This window comes from Podarcis gaigeae, assembly GCF_964106915.1.
Source record: "Podarcis gaigeae genome assembly, chromosome: 2".
Lineage (NCBI taxonomy): Eukaryota > Metazoa > Chordata > Lepidosauria > Squamata > Lacertidae > Podarcis > Podarcis gaigeae.
The window spans coordinates 1,571,858-1,596,067 of record NC_139679.1 but is presented as its reverse complement, the minus strand read 5'-3'; the positions used below and the strand labels follow the sequence as shown (position 1 = coordinate 1,596,067).

The following is a 24,210-nucleotide window of genomic DNA, read 5'->3' as shown; positions in this document are numbered from 1 at the left end:
GCAGCTTTCTAGTGTTCTGACCCAAGGGCTTCCCAGTTTTGCTGCCTTGATTCCTTATCTGAACCAGCAGCCTTATTCATGCAAAGCATATCCTTTATCCCTGAGCCCTCCCTTCTTGGGATGTTGCCCCAGAACAGCTGACAGCAAAGCAGAGCGTTGACTCCCAGTGGGCCTATGATGCAAATTTAAATGGCAGGGAAGGGTGTGCAGAATGGCTAGTGGCTCACTCAGTCTTCATAATGGGAAAGGAACGTGTCGCTTCTGTTTAGGTCTTGATTTATGCAATTGGATCTGTGTATGGACTCCTGCTCTGCTTCCTCGTGTTCCATATGTCCACTAGAAGTGAATTTATTGAGATGGAGAACTTTGAAGCTTCTTATGCAATATTCAGGTGGACTGAAATTCTCTCCCAGAGTATTTAGGGTAGGGTTGTTGTTGTTTTTTGTATTTTCTTTGTTGATTTGTTCTTCATAGCTCATGCAGCAAACATGGGACTTTAGTGAAAATTACAAGGAAAAAATAAGGTAACTCCCTACCCCAATGAGCTTACGGTATAAAATGTTGAAAGTCAGCGGGGGGGGGGGGGCAAAGGATTAGGCGAGCATATAACAGAAAGAAGAGGGGAATGGAAGAGGCAAGGTTAACAAGGCATGAATGAAGAAGTATAGAAAAGGCCATGTGCCAGTCGGGGGGTGGGAATCTCTCTGTAGAAACTGTGTGCCAAGAAAATCCAAGTTTTGCAACAAATATATTTGCAGGATGAGAACTTAGGAAGCAGCATCTCATCCCATGGTGTCTACTCTGGGTCCCAGGCAGAGAGGGGTTTTCTCCACTCCTTGCTCCCTGGTCTATCTGCCGCCTACATCAGGGGCAGGGTGTGCAACAGGGTGCTCTCCGGATGTTACTGGACTGCAGCTCCTTCATCCCTGGCCACTGGCTGTGCTGATGGGGAGTGGAGTCCAACCACATCTAGAGGGCCACAAGTTTCCCACGCCCCTGGAGATGCCAGGGATTGAACCTGGGATCTCCTGCCTGCAGAATATGTGCTTTCCCACTGAGCTGCAGCCTCTTCCATCTGATACAGCTGCGACAAGGAAGCTGATGCTGATGGCACTGGGGGTTGGAAGTGGTATATCAGTTTTCTAAGGAGCATGTAAGTGCCACTGCGGCTGGGGACAGGGAGAGATGGGCAAGTCCTTTCTCCTGGCGAGAGGAGCTCTTTTTCGCCACTTAGCAGCTAAGCAGGGCTTCTTTGCAATTGCCTCACTGTCTCCTGCTCTCACTCACAAGCCGGTAAGGGAGACAGAATGGGCTTTCTGAGCTGGCTGCACACAGCCTTGTTCGCAAACTGCCCACAAGAGTCTAACAGTAGCTGACAAGTGACTGTGGGTCATGGATACAGTTTGGCAGAAGCAGCAAGAGTACAGTAGTGATGGCAAAACAAATGGGTGATGTGGTTCTACATTGAAGAAGTGTGTTAAGGCCTCTGCTGGAGCCCCCCTCTGCATCTCTCCAGGTGGCTGCTTTGCAAAGGGGGGGGGGAATGAGCTTAGGAAGGAAGAAGTTTAATCTGTAGTAGTTAAGTAGATTTGAGTGAGTGAGTGAGTGAGTGAGTGAGTGAGGAGATCTGTGGTTCAAATCACATGTTCACCATAATCTCACTGTGTAGCAATAAATAAAATATCCCTCTCTCCCCTCCATCTACATTATGGGGGCAATCTTGACCTAACTTTCAGGGTTGTTGTAAGGATTCCAGATAAATTTGCTTAAAGTGTTTTGAACACTTGAAATGTGCAATATAAATGCCTGTTCGTTTTTTTAAAAAACGGTGTATGTATATGTGAACTAACAGCATCCCTGTGTAGATTTAATGCTAAGCTTCTTGGGAAGTACACCTTTTAAAATGGCAGGTGTCATCCAACATGCAAGCCTAGAATATCTATTTTGGGTGGTACAGACTGCAGGCTTTTGCGTTTACTTGCCTCTGCCTGTAGCACATACCACAGGGCAGAACTACTGCCATGAGTTGAAGGCTAGAGGAATCTGTTATGCACTGCATACACATCCAGCTTCTTCAGAAATGTCTGCAGTCCTGAAACTGGCATGAGTCCAGCTGAGATGCTTAAGCAAACACTTATTGCCTGTGTCAGTATGATCTCCACAGATCAATCAACCCTCAGAATCCTAGGCTAGTTGCATTCTTAGTGGTAATAGTTAGGACAGAGTCTATTCTACTTGTTCATTTCAAAGCAGGGGGATCTAGTAACCATTTAACAGTCAGCGTGGAAGGAAAGGAGAGTTCTTGTATCTGTGAATGAGGAGCTGTCCTCCCTGGCCGTAGTCTTGGTAGACTAACATTTCTGCTTTGATTTCAGGTTATTGGCTGCTGTTAATTACCCCTTCCCCATTCTCTTTCGTAAGTTATTTGTTGAATGTGTTAAGCATCCTGGGCAGGGTTCTGCAAGCACATAATTTGGCAATGTGAACTGAATTCAGCATCTCTAGAATCATTGTTTTTATATTGTAAAAAAACCCAGACACAAGTTGTTGGAAATACATGTAAACAATTTTTGATGGGATTGCTCAAGCTAGAGAGGAGGCTGGGTGAGATTTCCAATGGTCAGAAGGCAGCACTGCTGCCCCATGCTTAAATCCTTGCTTTTCCCAGTGACTAAATAGGAAAGCACATTCAAATATGTGAGTTGCATAGCATATGCAGGTAATAGAAACAACTGGTGCTGATTTCCGTTACACTCAGTGCTGACTGTTTTATGCAACATGCACGCATACATTGATGCTGTTTCCCCTCATCGTCATCTGCTACCTGTTGCACTGAGAACAACGCTGAGCCAAGGGAGCCGATTCTGTTGGACAGTGAACCGCAATGGCATTGTTTGGCAAGCCTGCTTAATCTCCACTGTGGGATCCTCCGGCTCATCAATCAAAGTGGAATTGGTGTAATACATCAGTAGATAATAGAAAGGACAGTGCAGTGTTCTTTAAAAACCTAGGAGTGACAGACAGTGAGCTGTCATTCCTGACATATGTATTTGATGACTATGCATGATATTAATTTTATCTGTCATAGCAATAAATGAATGATACTGCTCAGTGCATCAGATCTGTATTTCTTAAGTGATCATTACTATGAGATATTGTTTTTCCAGGTAGATAAGCTATCTTTAGAGTTAAGGATGTCTGGTGCATAGATTTATGCATGTTGGCTCTGATACATCTATGCGCGGGCAGGCAGGCAAGCAGATACACATCGATACCAATAAAAAACAAGTTCCCATCCAATTCTCATTTGACAGGGGTCATCATAACTGCATCAAGAGGAGAAAGGAAGAAAAGGAGAAAGGAACTTGGCAAGGCTGCTTTGTCTGTGTGTCGGCAGGAAATTGCTTGCAAAGGGAATTCATTGGCTTGAGCAGCATTAAGATCAGAATGGCCATCAAGAGCATCCAGTGTGACAATTCAGCTGGAAAGGGCATTGAATTCTGACCAAGTCTTACTGAGGAACCTTCTTAGAACTTTAAAATGGTGGTAAAGGCCTTGGGGGAGGGGGAATGTTCCAGGAGACCCCATGGAGACCCAGATTATACCTCCGGACCCCCAATTGGCTCAGATCTGTTTGTTTGTTTTTGTTTGTTTGTTTGTTTGTTTTTACTGTGGACCTCCAACAAGTGCCCCACAAGACACTTATTATATTCCTTTCAGCAGCTGTTAAACTGGAAATATCCACCATTAGAGCCATATATTATTTTTTCTCCAGACTTTGAGCTACCATTTTGGTCTTACCATCTCCATAAGCATTGATTTTTAATAATGGGAGACTTCCTGGTGTTTTGTCAGTATCAGCACCCTTCCCATTTATTATACTAGACAGTTTGTGTACATGGATGTCTCAAGTGTCACCTACCAATTTGCCTTACATGTGAGAATTTGTTTATGGGTTATTTATCCCTAGTGTTTGCATTTATACCTGTGTGTTTTTATACTCCTTTTGAAATGAAATAAAAATAGTTTACAAAAAATAATATTGCATGGTAGTGACTTCTCTAAGTGACTGGTTCTCAGAGTGGGTCATGAGCTCTTCTGGAGTGTTGATTGGCAGAAGGAATACTAACCCATTTGAAATCAGTACAAGCAATGAAATAGGCATAATACAATGTGTGCTACTTTTGGGGGGAGGATGTCCCTAGAGCAGTATATCCTTCACTAAAAATAAATTCTGCACTGAGAGAGGCAGTATTATAACTGAGGTGCCATTTAGCGCCTAGCTTTCATATCTCAGTTTTTAACACTGGTGCTGAGGATGGGTATTCCATCCTCTAGTAGCCAGCTAGGTTTCTATACTGGGCAGGGAGGAGGGATAGAGTACTCTAGCCCACTCACTCACCTGCATGCAAATCCTTATTGCACATGGCGGCTACCAGGCAAATGCTTAAATATCACACTGTGTCTTGTGGTTTGCAAAGCTGAGTAAATAGGCATGTTCAAAGTGCTTGGCGCATAGGTTTCCCCATTCTACTTTTAGGGGTTGACAGCTGTTAACAGCTGTGGAGTGAAAAGGTCCTGAAATGTGGTTCTGTAATTATTCAACTTGCCCAGAATCTCCTGATAAATCTGTTCCTGGGTTTAACCTAACAGGTACAGGTTTATAAGCTTCCAGTGTTAACGATGCAAATACATCACTCAGTCAGTGATCTGATATTGATGTGCAAAATTCTATCAAGTAATCAACAACCCAGGCCTGGCCACATTTTTTTTAAAGGTTCTTATTCCTAATTAGATTCTCACCACCACCACTCTCCTTGTTCCTGCTGCAGGATTAAAAGACTTAATTCTATAATGCTCACTGGCACCCAAGCCCTCTGTTAATGTGCAGTTGAAATGACTTGGCACACTCTGTACCCATTCAGAATGTAAACTGATCTAGCATGAACTGGAGGGAATTCCCTCACCTAATGATTTTCAGCAGTGTAGATGGAATGACTTCTTTCATACAAGGCACCCAACCTTAATATCTCTGCATTCTTAATATGACTTTAATGTGCAGTGGTAACAGGTTTAATAACATCCTTAATTGGGCTTATAGAATAATCATGTCTGTTTCTGCAGGGCTGAGAATCCATTTAAAGTACAGGTGAACCCAGTGTTCTTTAAAATAAGATTTCCATCCTGAATTAGGGAGTTGTGTGCCCTGAACAAGCACAGCTGCCCAACTAATACATTGGTTTGTTATGCAGATACTTCTAAATTAAATCATAGATGTCCACCTTCAAAAGCAAAATTTAAGTGGAACTGACTATTGGCTCAAACTCATATTTGCCATATAAGGAAAGCAATCTATTATTCCCATTTTATAGATGGGAAGTCAAGGCTGAAGGAGAGCAATTTACTTCATTTTTCTTCCTTTCTGTTGCTCGGTCTCTGCCTTGTCTTTTTCAGTTCACATTTTCTCTGCCTCTGGCTTGTCTCTCCCCCCCCCCATTTTTCCCCCTCCCCTGCATTTTTTAAAAAAGGATAGTGATTCTGTCACTATTGCAGAGCGCAACCCAGATGGAAGTGCTGAACACCCAGTGCAGTGGTGGCTGAGCTGAGATCTGAAGTAGCATTGAAATGAAATTGTGGCAGAATATAAAGTTTTATAGATTTCCTACAAATGCAAGTGCCAAATCTATTTGGGGTCTTTATAAGCTATTGAACCTTGTAACATCTCAGATTGATGGGCAAAATCCAGCAGAACTCAAAACCTTTAAGATGTGAGACACCTCCTCCCCCACAAAAAACTAGGGGCTGCTGCATTGCCTGCCAAACTGCCTATACCCCACCAAACCCACTTTCCTGCCCCATGCCAACCCCCGTTCCCTCAGATTCCTTAAACCCCCCATCCTTGTGTACCTGCCACCCCCACCTTGTTGCCAAATTGCCAGTCCCCAGGAGCTCAGGACACGACCCAAACCAGCACCTCTTGCCCTGGTGCTGGGAGCTGCATGGATATGAGGGATGGGGTGTGAGAGGACAAGGGCTCAACAGAGAGGTGTAAGGGAGGTGGGGAGGCGTTACTCTGTGAAGCACCTCCCTCCTTTAAGAAAGAGTGGGGAGAGAGGTGAGCTGCAGGGGGAGAGGGAGGGGTGATCTGAAAGGGGCTAAGAGAGCGGGGGGGGGGTCAGCTGTGGTTTCAGGGCAGTTGACAAAGGGTTCTGTGGGTAGGTGGAGTTAGTGAGTGGGGTGACCAGGGGCAGCAGCCCCTAGTAATAATCATTAAAATTCTTGTGGAACCACGTCCAAGGGCCTGCAAATGAATAGTTATTAGTCACTTTTCAGGATTGACATTGGCTATTTGAGTGGAGATTTGGTTTGTCCTGTCCTGATTTAATTCTGTTTTGAGTGTGGTTTGAATCTGTTTCAACATTCTTTCCTTTTGGGGCTGCTGCTTTGTTTTGGAATAGTAACCGTTTGCATTTGGGAATAGATGGCAGCCCAGGCTATTACCATATGTAAGCTGTTGTGTGTTCTTCTGGAAGAAGAGCTGGATACAAGTGTAGCCACTAAATAATAAATTGTGATTTTCAGAAGAGCAATTTTGCTATAGGGCACTCTGCTCTGCCATAATACATGTTGTGTCGCCTTGTTCTCAGGCCCACCTCGCTTTCCACTCCCCATTTAATTTAAGATTCATTGTGCAGCTGCATTCAGACTGTATTATCCAGCAGTGTGTCCAATAAATCCCCTTTTCCCTCCAAAGCGAAACATGAAGTTAAAGCCAGTCTCTGCAAAAACAACATCTCGCCCTGGCCTTATAAGAAGAGATCAGGTCGTTTATCTTTGCCAGGCTGTATGCAACGGATGACTCTGCTCTTGGTTTTCATAATTAATAATTATGGATTACCCATGGCACTTCGGTGGAGAAGCACCAGCATATGGGGTGAATAAATCAGTGGGTGAATGGCAAAAAGGTGGAATTGCTCTCTCTCTCACACATCCCTCTATGTTTTCCCAGGCTGAAGGAAACCACCCAAAAGGCAAGGCAGCCCAATGGGACTCAGTGGGAACATAATTGGCCCATTCCTGGCCATGAATTTTGCATGGGAAACACAGCAGACATTGTCGGGCTAAATCAGACATGTGCTCCATCTAGCTAGACTTTCTCACAACAGAGGGTTCTCTGGGAAGGGATGTGACAGACCCAGGGATCCCGCCTAATTCTACAGCAAAATAAAATCCATGGCCTGGATCCAGCTCTGGTCACGCTTCACTGCAGGAGGTGAGCTGCAGCCACAGTTTCTGCTGAGTTCAGAGGGAGACTAAAAGAGTCTTGTGTTCCTCATTGACACTTGGATATGCCTGCAGGGGTCCCTTGCTTGACCAGGGCAAAAAGCTCTACTGATGGATAGGTGGAAGTTCCCCCTCTTCTCCTGTTGAACTTGGAAGCGCTTAATTAAAAAACAAAATAAGTGTTTATAGGACAAGCGCTGGTCATCCAAATTAATTGGGTCCCAATCAGTGACACATTTAGAGACTCAGGGCTCCTCCTGAAGACATAATTGCAGCCTCTGTCCCTCCCAACCTGGCCAGGTCCTTCATCACCACCATCTCCAGTGCAGGAGGGGGGAGGCATTCTGGTCAGCTTGGGGGTGCGGGGGCAGGGAAGCATCTCAGTCTCATGGCGCTCTGAATATGGGGAGAAATGGCGCTCAAGAAGGACACTGACAAACTGGAACGTGTCCAGAGGAGGGCAACCAAAATGGTCAAAGGCCTGGAAACGATGCCTTATGAGGAACGGCTAAGGGAGCTGGGCATGTTTAGCCTGGAGAAGAGGAGGTTAAGGGGTGATATGATAGCCATGTTCAAATATATAAAAGGATGTCGCATAGAGGAGGGAGAAAGGTTGTTTTCTGCTGCTCCAGAGAAGCGGACACGGAGCAATGGATCCAAACTACAAGAAAGAAGATTCCACCTAAACATTAGGAAGAACTTCCTGACAGTAAGAGCTGTTCAACAGTGGAATTACCTGCCAAGGAGTGTGGTGGAGTCTCCTTCTTTGTGGAGGTCTTTAAGCAGAGGCTTGACAACCATATGTCAGGAGTGCTCTGATGGTGTTTCCTGCTTGGCAGGGGGTTGGACTCGATGGCCCTTGTGGTCTCTTCCAACTCTAGGATTCTATGATTCTATTCTATGAATGGTTGCATCAGGAATGCAATGGCACCCTAGAGACCTTAATGTTACCATGCGTCAACCAGCACAGATCCGGCTTTAGCCTGTCTCCCTTCTACCTCTGCATAACTGGGTAGGGTATGGCAAGGTCTGACACCCCTGTCTTCTTTCAGAGTATGCAACCTTCACGTGGTCTCAGAAATGAAAACAAAGGAGCTTCCACATATCCAATAAGATCCATGCTGGGAGCAGGGGCGCCGACTTATAAAAAATATTGGGGGGGCCCATACCGGGGTCCTTCCCCGGGAAGTTTTCTAAATTTTAGATGAAAATTAGTGAGTTTTAAAGTTTTTAAAAAGTATTTTAGAGTCATATGATCAACATTAGAACCCCGAAAACTCGACTCTCTATAACTCCACACTCCGGGAAACTCGACAAGCCTGAAACACTTTTTGGCTTTGAAAAAAGAAACAAAACAAAAACACGCACGGTATTTTCGTAAAAAGCTAATTTAATTTACAGTAACAATTATGCTTATAGACTATTACAGAGCAGTGAATATATAGCTCTGAAAAGACTGAAATGATATTTAAATAAATCCTAGGTAAAGGTAAAGGTACCCCTGCCCGTACGGGCCAGTCTTGCCAGACTCTGGGGTTGGTGCGCCCATCTCACTCAAGAGGCCGGGGGCCAGCGCTGTCCGGAGACACTTCCGGGTCACGTGGCCAGCGTGACATCGCTGCTCTGGCCAGAGCCAGAGCCAGAGCCGCACACGGAAATGCCGTTTACCTTCCCGCTAGTAAGCGGTCCCTATTTATCTACTTGCACCCGGGGGTGCTTTCGAACTGCTAGGTTGGCAGGCGCTGGGACCGAGCAGCGGGAGCGCACCCCGCCGCAGGGATTCGAACCGCCGACCTTTCGATCGGCAAGTCCTAGGCACTGAGGCTTTTACCCACAGTGCCACCTGCGTCCCATAAATAAATCCTAAACTATCATTAAAAGAATAAAACAAAATATTGCTGTCGCACAGTAATGGCACTTTGATTAATAAGTGAAATAGCTAATTTAAGCTTACTTTGAATAAGGCTGAGGGTTCATTAAATAAAAATAATATCTCAAAGTTAATGCTTTAATACAGTTAATAAAGTTAATACAGTATGCCTAATACTGTATGTGAATACTGTAATACTGTATGTAAATAACGGGCTTTAATTGGGTCTTACACCCTAAAAATATTTAAGTATTTGAAAATAACTAATACAGTACTATAGTAATATAGAAATACAGTACTAAACTAGTACTAATATTTTGAAACTGAAAATTTAACATTCTGTATGTATTTAATTCTCTATTTTATAAAGATTTTTAATATCTGACAGTGAGTTTGGAGTAGCCCAATGCAAAAATCCTGAGGATCCATGTGGATCCATACTTTGTAACCATGTTTTTGCACCACTGTGACCCTAGGCAACAGTGGGTGCGTGATTTTTTTGGTGCAAGATGTAGCCATGAACATGCTATGTGATCTGATAGTGAATTTGGGGTGACCCAATGCAAAAATCCTGAGGATCCATGTGGATCCGTGCTTTGTCACCATGTTTTAAATGGGGAGGGAAGGAAAAACACAGAAGGGACAAGAAGCACAAGAGGGGTGTGCGGAGAAGCAGCTGGCTAAGAATGCAGGGGAGGAGTTTAACGGGGTGGGGGGAGGAAAGGAAGGCAAAATTCCCCCCTCCAAGCCAGCCCTCTCTCTCTCTCTCCCACCTGCATCCCTAGAGCATGGAGAGGAGGAGGTGTGGGCTGGAGCCTGCACGCAGTGTGACTAGGAAAGAATTAGAAGGAAGGACTCGATCCTTTCCTTAACCCTCTGCTTGCCAGGAGGGCAGGGGATTCCCTGCTCTTTGTTGAGTTTGAGCAAACGCAGCAACAGAAGCGGGTGGGCAGTATGACCCTGAGGCAGAATGCAGGAAAGCAGCAGCTTCCGCCTTCCCTCCGCCCGACCGCCCAATCTTATTTTTGCCTGATTTTTGCCTATTTTTGCCCCTGCGCTCCGGCTCCAGGGACCACACATTCGCTCAATAACATGCACAGACATTTCCCCTTACTTTTTAGGAGAAAAAATCTGCGTGTTATAGAGCGAAATTTACGGTAATAATTTTCTTAAATTATTGGGGGGGCAGAGCCCCCCCAAACAAATTTTTGAGGGGGCTCGGGCCCCCTCAGGCCCCATGGAGTCGGCGCCTATGGCTGGGAGAAGACACACTTGATAGAATCTTAATCAGCAGACTCTCTTATCTATGAGATGATCTGAAAAATGTCTGTCTGCTTTCAAAGGCCTGACTGCTATTTCTCCCCATATTCTGCTGCTGATTGAGATGCTCTGATGTTTCAGAAGCGCTTCATTTGTCCAGGGAGTGGCATCAGTAACAGGATGCTGTAAAACACTGCTGATTTTTGTATGGGAAGGGAGATGTTAGTTTGAATGGGTTCAAATAGCCACTTTCAGAAAAACAGCAGAGCTGTGCCACTGGGCCCACACCTAGCCACTGAGCCTGCTGCCTCCCCACAGTCTATCCACATCCAGCTGAACATGCACATGTGCTCCATGTAGTCTGGAGAGCTGCATGGCAAGATCCCAATCACATGGAGCTGAATGCAAGCCAGCGCTCCTGCAAACATCCTGCTCAACATTCATGCTTTGAGGTGGGCAGGGTCTGTGATGCACAAGGTGTCAGTAGTGGTTCCAGTGGCAGGATGCCCACTCCCTGTTCCACATCCGTATTTTGTACATATGGATTACTTTTAAAAGGGCTAACCTTACCCAGGTTCCAGAGACAGGATGTATCCAGATCAGGTCAGGGCACCAGTTGTGGGGAAAGAGGTGGCTGCAAAGAGCACTTTGGAAGCTGGGGGAGCGAAAGAACAGAGAAGCCTAGAGTCAGGCTGACTGGGAGGTGGTAGGCTGTGAGCAAGTGCAGAATCTGGAAAATCAATGCTTTCACTTCAAGCAATCAGCATCCACCAATGCATATTCCCCAGGCTTTGGCCGGAAGGCATAAGTGACTACCACCTTACTGAAGCTAAGGCGGTTTAGGTCTGATCCATTTCTAGATGGGTGACTGCACAGGAAGCACATGAATGATGCTTTGCCTTCCAGGATGGAGGAGAGGTTGCATAGAAATGTAAGGAAAAACAACAACCATCTTGGAAATGTGTGAGCAGAATTAAAATGCTTGTAAACTAAAGAAGTGGTCAGTGAATAGCACAGCCCCACAGCCCCCATTCCTCTATTTCTCCCCCTCTCTCCTGTGATTATAAGCTCTCAAGGACTACAGTCCACTTTGTGCTGGCTGAAGTATGATGTCTAGCAATTCTGATGAGACAACCCAGACACCAAAGGGGGGTTTCATGTGAGTTCCTTGACTGTTGTTGGAAATGAAGAGAACAGGACTCTGGTTGCATTGAACTTGTGATCTCACTTGTCTTAGGTTTTGTTGAGGTACAAAGAAAGAATCTGTTGGATGATCTGAGCCAGTGCTTCTTGCTTTGGGGAAAGCAAAGTTCTGCTACACAGTGGGAGGGAAAGCTCAATCAGTGCCTTTTGCTCTCCTTTAACATAGCCCTGCATTGGAAAAGAGAAGGGATCGACAACAAAATGTTGCAACATTGAGTGCTCCTGTTCAGAATCCCAGGCACTTCATTCCATTTCCCACCCACTAGTTTCAAATTCCCCTTCCCAATAGCCAGACGGCATTGCATGGCCACTGGGCATGCTCAGTGCTCATTGGTCCATTTTGGGGTTTGCCTATTAGATTCCCCTCAGAGATTTTATGTACTCCTGCAAAGCTAAAGGCCCATCCAGCCTGCTGATACGTCCCTTATAGCAGTGGCCCATCTAGTACTATTCTCACAGTTGCCACCCCAATGCTATTATTTTTATATTTTTATTACATTAATATCCTACCAATGAACTCAAGGCGGTGTCCATAGTTCTCCCGCTGCCCATTCCTATACTCACAACAATCCTGTGAGGTAGGTTAGGCTGAGAGACGGTGAGTGGCCCAAGATTACTCAGTGCGCTTCATGGCCAAGCAGGGATTTGAACTCAGGTACCCCAGGTTCTCGCCCAACACACTAACCACTACACCGCATGTATTGACTGGCAGTGGCTGTCCTGTTCTCCTAGCAGAAGGGGGCCTTTCCATGATCCTTTTTACCTGGAGATGCCAGGGGCTGAACCTTTTGCATATATATATATATATATATATATATATGCTTTCGTATATATATATTTCGTATATATATATGCTTTTAAGGAACAAAAGAAGAAAAGGCACACTAGCCTGGAAACTTCCTCTCTGCCCAGAACATTGGAGGCTAGACACCACACCCCCTCTACAGTATTTATAGGAACTCAAACATTGAGATCCCGCTCTGTTCCAGTAACAAGAAGCCGAAAGCACCAGCCTGAAGATGACGAGTGAGACCTCGTCGAAACGTCGCCTAGACACCCCAACTTTTACACGGGAAGACACCCGAGGACACCAAAACCTGCATATATATATATATATATATATATATATATATATGCTGTGCTTTTCTACTACTGAGCTGTGCTTTCCTCAAGGGTGAAAGAGTGTTGATACTAGAAATTCAGAAGTATTGAGTGGACCTATCAGGGTGGGGAAATTCTCTTGTCATGGTTAGATCCTGCCCAGGGCCTTTGGATGGAGAAGCCACTGCACCACATCTCATGGGGCAGAGTTGTGCCTCAGCAAGCCCCACCCATCCTCAGCATGTGCCACCTTCATGACACACTAACATGACATCACAGTATATGTGGGTGGAGCTAGAGCTGGGTTGCCATGGCGTAGCCTCCACTTTGAATGGCTGCTGCCCAGCCTTCTTCATAGGCGACATTCCTTCTGAATGTGGAGGCTGAAGATTGGACCAGTCTTTCCCAATGCTCTTCTCGCCATACCACCGATTCTGAAATGCACACACTATTTCCATGACACTGTTGACATGAGGAGTGTGGATTTATGGCTGACACAATAATGTAAGCAGCTGGTAGCCTATAAAAGTATCCTATTCCCCACTACTCCATCCCTCATAGATTCCTTTTGGCATTTGAAATTGTTCCAGAGAAGCATATGGTGATGGAAATTAGGATAAACACAGCTCCTTGATCTCCTGCCTTTCTCTCTCCAGTTGCCAATCTCATGCCAGCACTTTTCTTGTTATAATGTAGCTGGCTTTTGACAGGCCATGCCAACTCCAAGGTTTCTCCATCTAATGGCTGCATCTTCCATGTCAAGGCAGAGGGAAATGGCACAAATTGCTTGTTTGTGGATTGTGGAAGGGGGTCCCGAAAGGAGCAACCTATGCTGGGTGTATCGCTGCTGCAGCTTACCTTGCCTCAGAGTTGTCTGTGATACTGAAATTGATGGGAGCTCCACAAGATAGCTAACCATGGATGATTGTATCCTTGGACTGATTGATTGGTGATGGCAAAGTTTAAACAGCATGGCTGCAAGTTAAAGACACACTGTGGCGCTGGCTGTGACTGTTTTGGTTCTGGTGTTCCAGTTACAGATAGGTAGCCGTGTTGGTCTGCCATAGTCAAAACAAAAAAATTCCTTCCAGTAGCACCTTAAAGACCAACTAAGTTAGTTCTTGGTATGAGCTTTTGTGTGCATGCACACGAAGAAGTGTGTATCTAAAGAAGTGTGCATGCACACGAAAGCTCATACCAAGAACTAACTAAGTTGGTCTTTAAGGTGCTACTGGAAGGATTTTTTTTGTTTTGGTTCTGGTGTGTTACTTACCCGACTTTATTTGATGGTGGTGATATTGGTGGTGACCAGTTTGGTTCCGGGCACAGGGCACAATTGTTGTTAAGGCTCTTTTGGTTTTGATGTTTTTATTAAAACTACACACTTTTTAGATAAACATTTCCATTTCAATGTGTATCACTGGACCAATAATTGGAACGTATGTCTCGGAATAAACAGCACTGATACATGCGCTGGAATCTAATGGTTTTGATGCGTTACTGAACAGGGCACAATTTATCATGTTTGTTCAGGCTATTTTGCTTCTGGTGTGTTACTGCAATACAGGGGTACCTTGGGTTACATATGCTTCAGGATACAGACTCTGCTAACCCAGAAATAGTGCTTCAGGTTAAGAACTTTGCTTCAGGTTGAGAACAGAAATCGTGCTCCGTCGGCGCAGCAGCAGCAGGAGGCTCCATTAGCTAAAGTGGTGCTTCAGGTTAAGAACAGTTTTAGGTTAAGAACGGATCTCCAGAATGATTAAGTATGTAACCAGAGGTACCACTGTAGAGAAAAACTTCTTTCTTTCTTAAATTAGCTTACTAGTAATGAGTGGTTAACTTTTGATAATTCAGCAGCTAACTAATTTTGCAGTTCCTCCCAGGACCTGAATAAGCAGCTTATGCTGATATTGTGCAGTTTAAAATTTTTAAGATAATTGATCAACCAAAGTAGCTTATCACTTGACAGCCACAATTGCATGTGAACTTCAGTGCAGAACTGCACATATTATGTTAATGTAGTTCCTCATTCTGGCATAAATGTAGAGTGGAGGAGGCATCAGTCAGTGGGGCGGTGGGGTGGGGTGGGCTCTTAATCCACTCTGTACCCTAAAATTTCCCCTTGTTGAATGCCCTCCTTGTCTGTTTCCCACCCCAATTCCTTGTTTCTGGGGTCCTATTTCTAGTCTTGTGAACCTAACAGAGAATTTTTTGGGGGGTGAGGGGTAGCTTGTAGGAAAGTATGGGAAGAGTACATCACCCCTCCCTGCTGCCAGTCTTCCCTGCTGCTGCCCCCCAACCCCTTGTTAGCCCTGAAAACCTGGGCATGCCTGCTTCATATGAAGTTCTGTCCTGAATCATTTGTAGTTGACGCTTATGAGAATGTGATTTGTGTAGCTTATCAATATTATTAATGTAAAACAGTGGAGAGAAAGTGGGGGGGGAGCGATTGGGAGTTTGATTCAAAGTTTTTCTTTGCTCATAACCGGTTGCCCTCAGGCCATTTGTGGTTTATGTGCCAGAAAAGATTTGAGTGTATGAAACTGCTACCTTCTCCTACAAAAGCATAAAAAAAATGCCACAAGGGAAATTTGAGGGCTTGCACCTTTTGAAAGCAACAATGTTTTACTAGCAAAGGAATTTGCCTTTCAAGCGATTTTTGCCCTTATACTTCAGAGCCAAGCTGGAATCATCAGAGCCCCCCCCCCCCCCCTGTGTGTGTTAGAAGCAATGATTATAGATAAGCCAGTGTTTGTTCTTTGTGACTTTCACATGTACAGGATTCTACACACACAGAGAGAAATCTGATTTGGGAATTTGACTATATGCCAGTTTGCAGGGGTGGAAAGAAAATGTTTTCAATTCTTCCACACCAGAAGGAAATTCTGATGAGCCAGCAAGTGCCTATGTACTTGGGTGCCCACAATAAAATATATAACATTAATTCCAGTAACTGTTACAACAGAAGAAAGAGGCCAGTTGGAACTCTTTCCTTGTGCAGATTAGATGCCTCACTTTGATTATACATCACTCGATCACTCCATATTTGGGCCTGGTCACCACATGTAGCAGAATGAATTGCAAGAGACCTGAAGCGGTAGAATGGACTGTCCATTCAGCTGCCACATATTACTGAGCAAACAAACACAGAAACCTCCCTGCAAGTAGAAAACCAGCAGAGCAAGGAGATTGCTGGACTGTGCTTGCTATTTACTTTCAGGGATATTTTTTTTTATAGTGGCAATCTGCTTACCTGCAGTTGGAATGAATACATAGTCCACTCTATTGCCTCGGATTTCTGCCTTCTTATTCAATTACCTTGGGAGGTAAGCAACAGCTGAATGTGTGAACTGGCTCCATTGTGCATGCTGTCAAGAGCTAGGATGGCCAATTCACATCAAATGAGGGTGATGTATGGCTAGAGGTTTCTCAGCAGCATCCTGGAGAGAGAGCGGCAGCTAATCACCTCAATTTACATTGATCTTTGTTGCAAATTTACTGAAACAGGTTGATTTTCCCAGAGCTTTTATCCTGGAGGGGTAAAGAATGTGTTAGTCGTAATCCAGAGGTGGGCAAACTTGTCCAGCTTTGGAGGCTGCATTCTCTTCTGAACAACCTTCCAAGGGCCACATGACAGTGGTGGGCGGGGTCAGAGGCAAAAGGGGGTGGAGCAATGGATGTAAATGACATTTGTACAGGAGGCTTGTTTCTGGACACACTCACACAAATCTCTCTCTCACCCATGCAGGCAATGAGGAGCCACCCAAGGACGCATTGCAGCCAGGGCAAAAACTCACAGGGTGTGACGCATGGCCAGGGTGGGGTTTGGCCTGGGAATAGTTCCAAGGACCAGGGAGAGGAACTTTGATGAGTTCCTCATCAATGATTTAATGCAGTGAAGGTGCTTCTAGATTGGCTTCGCCAGTCAGCACATGTGAACATTGACCTCCTCCTCTGGCCGGAGTAAAAAACCAAAAAGATTATTCTTTCCCCCTCAGCACCCTTCCTTCCTGTCCCATGTTACTGTCATAAGAGCATGGATCTATCTTGTCTAGCATCCTGTTCTCACAGGGGCCAACCAGAGGAATCACAGATTCAAAGAATTTTAGACTTGGAAGGGACCCCAGGGGTCATCTAGACCGACCCCCTGCGATGCAGGAATCTCAGCTAAAGCATCCATGACGGGTGCCCATTCGACCTCTGCTTACAAACCTCCAAAGGAGAATCTACAACCTCCCCTGGGAGACTGTGTCACTGTCAAACAGCTCTTACTGTCAGAAAGTTCTTCCTGATGTTTAGTCAGAATCTCCTTTTTTGTAACTTGAAACCATTGGTTTCAATCCTACCCTCCAAAGCAAGAAAAAAATTAAGCTTATTCACTCTTCCATGGGACAGCCTTTGAGATATTGGAAGATAGCTATCATAACTCCTCTCAGTCTCCTCCTGTCCAGGATAAACATACCCAGCTCCTTCAACTTTTCCTTATCAGGCTTGCTTTCCGTACCTTTGAACATCTTGGTTCCCCTCTTCTGTACATGTTCCAGCTTGTCAACATGATCCATCTAAAATTGTGGTGCCCAGAATTGGATGCAGTACTACAGGTGTGATCTGATCAAGGCAGAATACAACAGGACTACTACTTGATGCAGCTTAGAATAGCATTGACATTTTGGAGGATGAAATTAATGGACTATGCAGAACTAGATAAACTAACAGGAAGGATTCGAAATCTGAGGGACCAGAAATTCACAGAAGACTGGTGTAAATTTACAGACTATTTGAAAAGCAAATGTGATGATCAGACTACGTTTGTAGGTTTGCAAGAAGTTTTATGAGGGGAATTATTGGAACTATTGCAAAAATGGATAAAGGGGAGGATGGTTAGTTATGATAATTAAAGGCAATATGAATTTAAGAAATGCACAAGAAGTAGTTAAAACGGTGGATCATCAGAGGTGCTGATGGAAGTCCAAAAAAAGATTGTATAAGTGGTGAAGTTTTGTGGTATGTATTATAATTTATATGTTAAAATTAATAAAAATTATTATTAAAAAAAGAATAGCATTGACATTTTTTTGCTGCTGCATCACACTGTTGACACATTTTAAGCTTTTGGTTCACCAAGACCCCTAGATCCCTTTCACATGTACTGCTAGTAAGCCAGGTGTCCCCCGCCTTATACAGTATTTGTGCATCTGGTTCTTCCTACCTAAGTGCAGAACCTTACATTTGTCCCCCTGTAATTTGTTTCAACTGGTGTTCAGAGTCATGATGCCTCTCAGCAGAGATGGTACAAGGCCACTGTGTCACTGAGTTGCGCTGGTACCTGGTATCTATGCTGCCCTGCACAGGACACAGACCAGATCCTGCCCTCAATCTTGCAAATATTTGCATTTCATGAATTCCCCAAGCAGTGTGATATTCTGCATGTTAAGTTTCATGTAATGTGTGTCATGTTCTCAACACAGTCAAAAGGATTTTAAAGAAATGAACTGCTGCCTGTATTTCAGCTATCCCACAAACACTTCCACTGAAAGAGACTAGGGCGTCCTCTTCCATTGCAGACTGTGCTCTCTCATGTACTTACGTTGTTGCAGGTCTCCTCTACTCTGTGACCAGTGAGATGTTCCTGGGGTGCAGCGCTCACCCAGATTTTGTTTCCATTTGGAAAAAGAGCCCTGGATATTTCTTGGCAGTTGTTTTTCCTTTTTATACTTGGGTTTGCTTACAGTTATACAGGCTGAGCTTAGGCAAAGGTGCAGCCTCCAGATGTTGCTGGACTACAACTCACAAATCACCTGCGACCATTGGCTGTGCTAGCTGGGGCTGTCTAGGCCCTGTTGTTCATAGAATCACTGGATGAGAAGGTCCCCTGCAGGTCATCCAGCCCACCCCACAACTTTTAGCTCACCAAGGATCTCAAAGTAGCACATATGGAGGTGTAGCTCCCAATCCTCATATCACATCTGGCTGGGCTGAGAAGTGGTGACTGGCGTGCCGGGGGCAACAAAATAAGCTTCCTGGGCAAGTTGGGATTTGAACCTGGCTCTCCCTGGTAAAAGTAATATTCCAGCTATGACACCATCCCAGATTCCCAGACCTTGCTGTTTCCTTTCCAAGGAATGTGGGCATTTTTGCTGCATCCTCCATGATTGATAAGCTCCAAGCTCTGAAAAGCAAGGGGTGGAATCTGCACATCTTGTGGTGTCAAAAGAGAGTCTGGCCAGGGAGGGGGAGCAGGCAGGGGAGAGCTTTCACAAGAAAGGCAATATTTCCTGCCTCCGCCGACGTGCCTGGGAGAACAGCGAGAACGCACTGCCAGCTTTTGACAAACGTCCCTTCTGCCGAGTGTCCGTGCTCCTGCAGCAAAATCAACATTTGGCATTAGCATATGTGAAAATAAATGGACGGGTTTTTTTAAAAAAGAAAAAAAAGTATGGTCTTGTTTGCAGCATTTGTTTTCATAGAGAAAAGGGCTGCAATGGTTTTGGCTGTTGTAGAATTCCAAAAATTAATATTTTCTCGCAATGTATTTTGCCATTATGGAGTAGAGGTTGGACAACCATTGGTTGCCAAATACCAGTGGTGGATGGGGCTAGCCAGCCCAACCCCCTCCACTATGACTTTAAAGTGTGAGGGGTGGGTGGGTGTGAACACCTTGTGCCTAGGGGTAGGGCTGTGCTCAGCCCCCCTGATCTAGGGGCTGATATGGCAACCACAGAGCAACCACAAGCCAGCTTGGATCATTATGGGGCTGATCCATATCTGGCCCCAAACAGAACTGCCCCATGTTTAATGAGGGCTTTAAACCCCAATTAAACATGCAGTGAGGAGAGGAGGGAGGAGGATAGGATAGAGAGGTCTCTGTGAGTGTGTGTAGAGACGAGTCTACTGGACAAAGGGTACATTTGCATTCCCTGGTCTGCCCACTTTGAACCAGTCCAAGGGAGACAATGATGTCTGTGCTCGGGAGATTTATGTGATGCAATTGAATCTCTGGGAGTAATTTTTGTCTTCTTAAGGCAGCCTTGAGAAGTGAGGATTCAGATCTGGTGTGTGTGTGACTCCTCCAAACCCACCTTCTCTGCAACTACAACAAGAACGTTACTTTGGGAAAGTCTGCCATGGATTGCCTGTGTGACAGCTACTTAGGGACAAAGGTACAGCTAGACAGGCCGCAATAGAAAAGTTTGGGGTAAAGAGAAAACGAGGAGTGACAGGGCATAGCCAGGACAGGGCAGACCATCAGCGTGGCATGGAGGCCAACAGTAGGTGGAGCCAGAGCCAGGTGGAGCCACTAGGAATTTGAATTTTGTCCCCATCCACCCAGAGGCATACCTAGGCTCCCTTGCGCCCTTGTCAAAGAACTCTTTCAGCAAACACACACACATGTCCAACAAGCAGATTTTGGCCACCCAGAGCAGCAGATGTTGGCCACACACCCAGGGAGTGTGCAGATGGGTGGACAGGCTCCTAGCCACTCCAAGCCAGAGTGGAGAGGTGCGAATATTTGCACCCTTCTGGGCCTGCACCCTTGGCAGTGTAGCAAAAATCAACGTTTGAGGCTGAAGGAAATCTTCACAAGGCAGTGAGAAAACCAAGGGTGCTTATTGCTAGCAATAATGGCTCAGTGGGATCACTCTCCAAAAGCTGAGCAAAGCCCCAGAAGGGTGGGGCCTTCCTAGTATGCATAGCTGCTATCTATTAAAGGAATACACATGCATAAACTTCCTTCAATCTAAAGTTACAACACAAAACTAATTAAACCATGTATGGTCTTTCCTTCATTACCTATTCATTGAGCAAGCAAAGGAAGAACTCTCTCTAAGCCCCCCCCCCACCCTGCACGTGATCTCTTTGCATTCCTTTCTATCTGAGGGGTTAGGACATTTGAAGGTACATCTCAGAACAGCAAGGCATGTCTCCTTTCATATGCAGATGCTTCGGAATGTGTTTACAACCTTGGGAGTAAAGCTGCTCCTAGCACAAGGCCTCTAGCCTGGCTAGTTAGCTGAGCTTATAGGTCTCTATGTGCATCAGCAGGGGCCAACCTGCCCGAATCCTTAGGTATGTCCAGTGCTTTTTTCCAGGGGACGCAGGGGGATGCATACCCCTAAACATTTTGTGAATCTAAGTTTAGCCTCATTGAGGGGCAGTATTTCAATATGAGTAGGAAAATGAGTACCCCTAAACATTTTTTAGGGGAAAAGCACTGGGTACATTCCTGCACCCACTTCCTTGGCGAGTTCTGCGACCTGAGGAAGACAGTGCTGACAGGCTGGCTGGAGGGCAGCCTGAGGGTTGGTGGTGGGACAGTGTTGTATTTGTCCTAATGGACTAGCCTCCCTGCCCTAATGGTCCTCTTCCCTGCTGCCAAGGGGCCTGGGAGGACTGGGGGGGGGGGAGAGGATGGTCAGTGGGTGATTAACCATTTCCTTGCCAGTCATTTGCCCCTGAATCCTTTGGACTGCGCTCTAGCCTTTGCTGCCATTACGGCAGCAGCCAGCAATGCATTCCATGGAGGCTGGATCTGCCTCAAGCAGTCAGGGAAGGATCACCAGACACCTACAGGCACCCTTTGGGACAATGGCCACCTTCATGTATCCCCCCCCCTCCCCTGTAATAATGGGTGTTTGCACAGGGAAATGAAAGAGCATGTAGCAAAAGCAAGAAAAACACACATGTCTTGGGATAATCCTGCAGGCAGCATGACTGAGTCCGTAGGAAAGTATTGGTGGGAATGAAGATGCAGAAGAGCCTCAACTGTTATAAGCTGCTTTGTTGTGTGGGTGGGTGCAATTTAAAGGGTGTAACGTATTCTCAATTCAGTGCTTTTGATTTTACTTTTATCTTCACAAATACAGAAGCACAGGTGAAAGGAGAAAGAAAAACCTGCCTTTGCAAAAAGAACCACAACTACTTAAAACCTATTATTCACCCAACCCACAACAATACCCCTACAGCAAACAATACATTAACAGCCACTCTCAAGTTTGTTTGCTTTCCCCCCCAGTAAACAATTTATTTTCTATGCCCAAACCAAAAGAATAAATAAAGAAGTATGCCTTTCTAAGGCTCAAAGTGGAATTTCTTATTTTCACACTTATGAAATATTTATTAAAGCAAGAAAAAATGTTCACTGTAATCTTAAGTTCCAGGCTGTTATTTAAAGTTCTAAGTTTTTAAAATGTAGCTCTACAAACATAGACCCACAAATGGGGGGGGGCAATTGGAGCACCTACTCATTTTGTTTTGTTACAATTCTACCTCCTTTAAAAAGAAAACCCTATAAAGGAAACCCATCCATCTCTAAACATAAAGATGTAACTTATAGATCATCCAGTGAAGCTGAATACTGAAAGATTCAAGACAGATAAAAGAAAGTCCTTCGTGTCGTCCCAAGGTAACTGTAGAACAAAGCTCCCCCAGGAGGCGGTGACTAGACGGCTTGAAAAGAGGATCCTTGTTGGCATCCTCGTTTCGGAGACAGTAGAAGAGTGTGCCTTTGGGGGTGAAGTCTAACTGTTGGAGGGTTAAGGCACCTGCTGTGTCTGTAGAGACTGATACGGGAGAGACATGTTTTGTTGCAGCTGGGGCGGATGAAGGTGTCCAGCTGTGCTGATGCTGATGCACCAGGGCGTTTCTTCTCTCTGTGCTCCTCCCAGCAGTCCTATCTCTTCTGGCCACTGCTCCGGGTGCAGGAGCAGACTGTGTCCAGGCACTGCTGTCGTCTTGCAAGGGATTCCCAATGGCAGGGTTGATGTTGCCAGCCTTCACGTCACGTTTTGCAGGCATCCAGCTTGGGGACAGGAAGAAGAGGGGTCGGAGGGTGTGCCTCATCCCACAACCAGACCTCACATTTGGACCAGGTTTTTGGGAGACTGGTTGAGGTGCAGCAACTGGAAAATATCACAGACCTTTACCCACCCACTGACTAAGTTCGTACACAAAGTACATATAGAGTTTTAATTTTTTTCCCCAGATGATCTTTATTGAATTTTTAGTTACATACTGTACATACACATACATTATATTTCACATTTGTTCTTGCTCTCCCGAGCTGACTTCCCTTCCTTCCTTCTTCTGGCTTTTTTGTGTCCTCTTTGACTTTTCGCATTATCTTTGTCCATTTTCCACAAGATTGTTCTTCATTTTTTCATTAAATGTCCGTAAACAAATAAATCTTTCTATATATACAAATTCTTGCTGTCTGTCTATATTCATTTATAAATATTGTTCAATAATAATCCTAATATACATTTTAAATTCATTTTCATATTATTATCCAGTAAATTTCTTGTATTTTCCCATTATGATATATTATTTTAATTCTACTGGTTTCCCTATTTCACATCATCTTCTCTATATATAATATAAATTTTCCCCATTCTTTTTGATATGTTTCATTCCCCTGATGTCGAATTTTTGCTGTTAATTTGGCTATTTCTGCGTACTCCATAACCTTGTACTGCCATTCTTCTATTGTAGGCAATTTTTGCTGTTTCCATACCTGAGCCAGCAATAACCTTGCCGCCGTTGTTGTGTATAAGAACAGTTTCTGGTCATTCTTGTCAATGTCTTCTCCCACCATTCCCAACAGGAATGACTCTGTTTTTTTCAAAAACGTATACTTTAAAATCTTCTTTAATTCATTGTATATATTTTCCAAATACGTTTTCATTATGTCACAAGTCCACCACATGTGGAAGAAACTGCCTTCTTTCACCCCACACTTCCAACAATTTTTATTTCCTGTTTTATACATCTTTGACAATTTAATTGGTATGAGGTACCATCTGTACATCATTTTTAACAGATTTTCTTTTAACAATGTACATGCTGTAAATTTGAGGCCGGTATTCCATAATTTTATCCACTTTTCATACTCAATGTTGTGGCCTACATCTATTGCCCACTTAATCATGACACTTTTGATTTCTTCATCTTTTGTGTGCCATTCTAATAAATACTCATAGACCATAGACAGTGCTTTTTTGTTATTTTGTAGTACTGCAGTTTCTAATATTGATTTTGTTTGTTCAAACCCTCTTGTTTTCTTATTTCTTCCTTTGAGAAGATATCACCCATTTGACATATAGAGTTTTAATTCTTTGCTACCTATTACACAATCTCTTGGAAGATTTACCTGCCTATATTCTAGAAAGCAATTCAGGGTAAGTTTAATATTTTCAGGCAATCATGGTCCAGGCTTCAGATTAGCATGAGGTGTTTTGTTTTGGGTTTAATAAATAAATAAATCTGCTGCTTATCCTCTCTACACTTTTCTTGTACAGCTCTACCATCTCTGCCCACATATTTTGGAGTGCTGTTTCTGCTATCATGCAGTGGCCCAGTTACAGGAGGTGATTTTAGATCTGGACTTAATGGTCTTATGCTTCACCCGCTTCCGCTTTTGATAGTACTGAGTAATTATTTCGGTTACTTCAAGCCTTGCAGCATTTGGGAGCCCTCCTGCTCATTCCGCTAAG

At 44.5% G+C, this 24,210-nt stretch overlaps 1 protein-coding gene and 1 long non-coding RNA gene across 6 annotated transcripts in view; one reads left to right on the top strand and one right to left on the bottom strand.

Moving 5' to 3' along the window:
- OLFM2 (olfactomedin 2) overlaps positions 1 to 24,210 on the top strand; it is a 191,375-nt gene that overhangs the window by 86,514 nt on the left and 80,651 nt on the right. Inside the window, exon 1 of one of the 5 annotated variants that reach the window (XM_083729216.1) lies at positions 13,031 to 13,222. The exons of 3 other annotated variants lie outside the window; for them this stretch is intronic. The gene's annotated coding sequence lies outside the window, so the exon portion shown is untranslated. Of the gene's footprint in view, positions 1 to 13,030; positions 13,223 to 24,210 lie in introns of those variants that run through there. One more of the 5 variants, XM_083729215.1, reaches the window with a different exon arrangement.
- Positions 11,620 to 12,431, bottom strand: LOC310840111. The gene is made up of 2 exons (XR_014561810.1): positions 12,381 to 12,431; positions 11,620 to 11,785 (listed from the first exon to the last, which is right to left on the bottom strand). It is a non-coding gene; the product is annotated as an uncharacterized lncRNA (long non-coding RNA).